The sequence below is a fragment of the Zootoca vivipara genome, chromosome 1 (assembly GCF_965207765.1).
Source record: "Zootoca vivipara chromosome 1, rZooViv2.hap1.1, whole genome shotgun sequence".
NCBI classification, from domain to species: Eukaryota; Metazoa; Chordata; class Lepidosauria; order Squamata; family Lacertidae; genus Zootoca; species Zootoca vivipara.
Window position 1 is genome coordinate 106,989,857 of NC_142582.1, and position 5,619 is coordinate 106,995,475.

Here is a 5,619-nt window from a genome sequence, read left to right on the forward strand (position 1 = left end):
GGAGCAGTTTGGATATCCTACAGTGGAGGTCTGCAAGGCACATGTAGCATGCCTAGTAGTACCCGATTTTCTGTAACCTTTCAGAGATTATTGGATAGCTCATCACTTTTCATCAGGCCCTGGAAGTTCATAGAAGTGATCTGATGAACATGGTTGTTACATGGCTGGGAACATCACATGAAGCTCATTTATGTCTTTCCTAGGCAAGGTAGACTTGGCTTCTGGTATTAGGGTTACTGTAATGTGCTCTGTGTGAAAACAGTCTAGAAATTTCATTTAGCCCCAAATGTGCAACCAGACTTTTGACTGGTCCAAAACAAACCATTTGTTTTTATTTTAATTTCTGGTGGTGTTTATGTTGTTGGTTCCCCCTAAATAGATTTTCTCCATATTAAAAGGGAGGGTTTTTTTTTAAAAAAAATATTATTTAAAGGAAGCAATCTTTTTGTTTGCTTGGCCTCCCAAGCAAAAAGGGAGAGATTGGTGGGATGAGGGATTTTTTTGGGGGGGGGGTCTTCTGTGTGTGTGTGGTGGAATAGAAGGGAGAAGATTTACCTGGCTGCCTTATGCTGAAATGGGAGGTTGGATACTATGTGAGAATGATGATATGGGGAGGGTGTTTTTCAGTAAACAGTGCAAGTAAATGCGTGTCTACTCACAAGCAAGCCCTACTGAGTTGAATTAGGCTTACTCCCAGGAAAGTAGAAGTTAGTTTAGTTGAACTCAGTGGGGCTTATGCATGCATAGATTCCACCTAGACCTCTGAGTGGGGAAGCAGATGCAACTTGACTAGTAAATCACTTAAACTACTCTTAAATTAGTTGAAAATATATTAAATATATTATATGGAAGTTTATTGAATATTTTTTATTAAATGTACTACTTCCTTACATTTTAAGGCCCTCCACCGCTGCAGGGAGCCTCTTCAAGGCACAGCACACCCTCCACTACTGTGGAGAGGTACGATGGGACCCTCTGCCACCACAGGGAGGCATGGCAAGGCCCTCTGCTGCTGCAGGGAGGCATGGCAGGACCCTCTGCTGCCATGGGGAGGTGTGGCAAGGCCCTCTGCTGCTGTGGGGAAGTGCGGCCCGCCCTCTGCTTCTGCAGGGAGGTACGCCCGGACCCTCTGCCATCGCTGAGAAGTGTTGGTGCATATTCCACCACCGTGGGGAGGTACAGCGGGACCCCCTGCTGCTGTAGGGAGGTATGGAGAGACCCTCTGCCTTCGTGGGAAGGCCCAGCAGGGCTCTCTGCCACCGCAGATATATATTGTGATGTATCGAGATATAGTGATATTCAGTTGGTGATATACCATGATATTGAAAACCAGATGTTGCCCAGCCCTAATCACTAAATGACTTCGTGATTATGGACCACTTGCTCTGATATAGGACTGGCCAATAATTAAGATCAATGGCACAGCCCTTGCTTGGAAGATCCAGCAAGTCAGCATTAGACAAAAGGCCTTTTCTGTGCTAGTTTTATTTCTGCCAGTTTTTTTTTAATGGCCTGGTTTGGACACATCACTTAAACCGGACCATGGCTAGGTGTGAATTAGTGAGTTTGTGGGCACTTGCAGCCAAAATGGCTCCTACCCTGGTCCTGCTGCTGTTATGTTACCCAGAGCTAAGCCATGGCTTGACTTAGCATTATATCTGAACCTTGCTTGTGATTTGCCCTGCTCCAGTTGAGCTGTAGCCAAAGTTTGCTCTTGGCTTACCACTCATGATTTGTCTGTGTGATACAAACTGTGAGTCTGAGCTCAGATGTAATGCTAAGTCAAGCCATGTCTTAGCTCTCACTGGCATCACAGCAGCAGGACCAGGGGGGGGGGGGAGAGAAAGCAGCTGTGATATTTGCTGTATCTGCTCAGCATTGCTTGCAAACTGGGCCAATGTGTGACATCTTTTATCCCGCCTGCTGTTGGATTTTTTTTTATAAAAGTGTTAATTGTTGTATTTTCCCCCTTTTTCTGCTTTTTTTTGAAACATGGTTAGTTATAGCTGTACTTTTTATTTATAATATATGGTTTTATTGTGTTGCATGCTGCTCTGAGTATTTTTAGTTGAAGTGTGGGCTATATATTAGTTTTATTATATTAGTGGCTGAATGTGAATACAGTGGCACCTCAGTTTAAGAACAGAACAATTTGGTTTACGAACTCTGCAAAACCGGAAATAGTGTCCCGGTTTGAGAACTTTACCTCTGTCTAAGAACAGAATCCGAACGGTGGAAGGGCACCGGTGGTGGGAGGCCTCATTCGGGGAAGTGTGCCTCAGTTTAAGAACGGTTTCAGTTTAAGAATGGACTTCTGGACTGGATTAAGTTTGTAAACTGAGGTACCACTGTAAATAGGTTTGTTTTGGCCCGTTACAGGCAAGATGAGTGGAATTAACCCTTTTACTCTTTTCTTCCATTGTCTCTCTAGGGCCTGCCTGATTGCCAAGAAGTGAAGAATTAGGGGCTGGATCATCTTGGGTACACAATGAAGATTGACTTTGGTTTTTCTGTCCAAGGCGTCACATGCTTGATGAGTTCACTATCTGCCATGCTTTGCTGCCATCCTCATTGCTTCTAAGAAACCACAGTTTGGAGACAGGCCATTGACTCTCCCTCCACCCTTCACTGAAGACAGCTGGGGTCAGCAACGCAAGGCCACAGCAGGAAATCTCAACCTTTGAAAACAAAACCCACCCACCTTCTGAATCCCTCACACCATTCCCTCTCCTTCTAGGATAAAGGCCTCTGGATCCTAAGGGATAGCTGAGATCTTTCCTGGGCGAGGAGAACTTGCCTCTCCAGTCAAGTGTTTCCTCTCTTGTGGAGTTAAACGGCTGTAGTGCCTATTACCAGAGCCATCCTCTCTGGTGTGAGTGGCTTTAATTTTGTTTTTCTCGTAAGGGAGGAAAAAAAGAAAGCTTCTTTCAAAAATGGGCTTTACCCTCCGCTCTGCCTCTTTCACCCTGAAGCTGAGCTTGTTGCTGGGCTCCTTGCTCAGCCTCTGTCTTGGACTAGAGTTCATGGGGCTCCCCAGCCAGTGGGCCCGTTACCTCCGCTGGGATGCAAGCACAAGGAGTGACCTCAGCTTCCAGCTGAAGACCAACGTCTCAACTGGGCTGCTTCTCTACTTTGATGATGGTGGTGTCTGTGACTTCCTCTGTTTGTCCCTGGTGGATGGGCGCATTCAGCTCCGGTTCAGCGTGGACTGTGCTGAGGCCACAGTTGTCACGGATAAGCAGGTCAATGACAGCAACCTGCACTTCTTGATGGTTAGCCGCAACCACCTCCGGACTGTTCTTGTGCTGGACGGGGAAGCCAAACCTGGCGAAGTGCGCCCTCAGCGCCAGTACATGAACATTGTCAGCGACCTCTTTGTGGGAGGTGTCCCGTCAGACATCCGTCCTGCTGCCTTGACCCTCGACAGTGTCCTGAGTGAGCCACCATTTAAAGGATTTATCTTGGACCTGAAATACGGCAATTCAGAACCCCAACTCTTGGGCCACCAGGGGGTCCGCCTGGACATGGAAGGGCTATGTACAGAGAACCCTTGCGAGAATGGTGGAACTTGCTTCCTCCTGGATGGTGAGCCACAGTGCGATTGCTCAGCCACTGGATACATTGGGAAACTCTGTTCTGAAGGTAAGAGATCATTCATTCTTCCCCTGGGTTTTTGCTGTAACCATATGATCCAGTGATCATTGGCCTCATTTATTACTGTCTGTTTTAGGATTGCCAAAGAACTAGTGCTCTTCAGAATGACATATGGGACTCGCATTGTTAGCCAGCCATATTAAACCGGAAATCAAAATAGTATAGGAACTGCCAGCATTATAACTTGAGTCTGCATTCATTTTATTGCTGCACATTCATAGCTTGGTTATTAAGGATTCTCCTGTGTTCTGTGCTTTTGGCAGAATTGTAGAATTCATTACTCTTACCCACCCCATCAGGGCCTGCAACTACCACCTGCCTTAAAAACAAAAAACAAATATGGACAAAGGGTTAGTTAATGGAAAAAGAAAGTCCCCTATACCTCTTCCATATGAGATATGCCATAATAGTTGCAGCACAGATCTCCTTTATGTGGCCAGGGGAGAATGGAAAAAGTAAGTATATGGGCATTGGGACAGAGATGGCAAAGCTCAAGTGCTTTGTTGAAATTCTCCTATCCGCAGTATTTTGAATGGCATTTAGGTGTTCTTGTGCTGATTGATTGGACCAGGCTGAAGGTGAAGGAACAGTTCTGGTGGAAGAAATGGATAAAATGCCAAAATATCATTGACTTTGTTACTTCAAATGCAGTATAGAGGCTCAGTGTTTTGAGATGGGGAAGGACTTTTAGCGCACACCAATTCTGCAACACTGTTTTTTGTCCTATTCAAATCGCTCAGAGGAAGGAAGCACTCACCACCACTACACGTGCCATAACATTCAGCACGAGGAGTTCTGCAACAAGCTCAAAAACATAGGAAACCTGACAAAGTATGAAACAAGCATCAAGGAAATGATTTAATTGAGTGTGCCCTTTTGCCTCTGTTTGTTTTTGGTATTTGAGTTGTTTGATTAGTTTTGGGAAACGGTTGGTTCTCTTTCTCTCCACCCACCTCTGACTTCTTCCCTCTTCATGATTTCTGATGAAGGCTCAGCCTTACACTTACTTTGTCATGAGCTGTGGCTGTGTCCTCACTTTGACGTTGCCGGAGGCTGTGCAAGAAGGAAAGCAAAAGAAGGGGTTCAACACTTTCCTCACCCAGAGACAAATGAAAACACATGCCATAAAAGCTATTCAGGGACCAAGAGGAAATGAAAGCCAAGTGATGAATTTCTCCTTGAGTCGTGCCAGTAAGTTGCTATTGGGTGAAATAATCCCCATTTCCTTTAGCTGGATGAAGACTCGGATCCAGATGACTTTGACTGTTTTCTAATAGTTTGCCTGCTCATTTCTGTGCTGGAACAAATAATTTATTTGATTCTGGTGTGCTGGACTGTCATATTTCTGATTCCCCTATTATTATTATTATTATTATCATCATCATCATGATTATTAATGGCTTTACTTTTCAACAGGGTGGCATCAGCATTAGTCCAACCCTCGCTTTGGACCGTTAACCAGTTTTTACACCATTTGCCAACCTGTGGATTTCTGCCTCCCATTGCAGATGGTCACTGGCTTTTGCTGGGAGCTGATGAGCCCCGATCAATAGCTCCTGTTTTAATAGCTAAATGCAATGTGTACCTTTTAAAATAATGAGTTCTCTCGACAGAGTTCAGGCCATTACTTGGCTATTGATTGATACCTGTGTCTGCAGATGGCAAAACCACAACAAGCTCATTATTCTGTGGATGGGGGGAAAAGACATATAAATAAATACTTAGCAGGACCCTGCTGATAGTGGAGTTCCATTTACAGTATCCCAGATTCATTAATGTGAACAGCAGTTCCAGTTAGTAAACCTCAGTGCATAGCAAAATCTCCTAAATAAATACTTGGAGAAATTTTGCAAAGTGCATCACATGTACAGGTGACCGGTTCAGTCAGAGACCATTTGGAGACCGGTGCAGTCAGTTTTGAAAAACAACAATGACTTTGGGTCATAACTTTGCATGGTAGTGATC

At 44.8% G+C, this 5,619-nt stretch overlaps 1 pseudogene across 1 annotated transcript; it reads left to right on the forward strand.

Annotated features, from left to right (window-relative positions):
- The first annotated feature begins 2,731 nt into the window (after positions 1–2,731).
- On the forward strand, positions 2,732–5,308 carry LOC148687705 (neurexin-3 pseudogene; annotated as a pseudogene). Its single transcript, XR_015950686.1, has one exon. The product of XR_015950686.1 is annotated as a neurexin-3 pseudogene (transcript).
- The last annotated feature ends 311 nt before the right edge of the window (positions 5,309–5,619 follow it).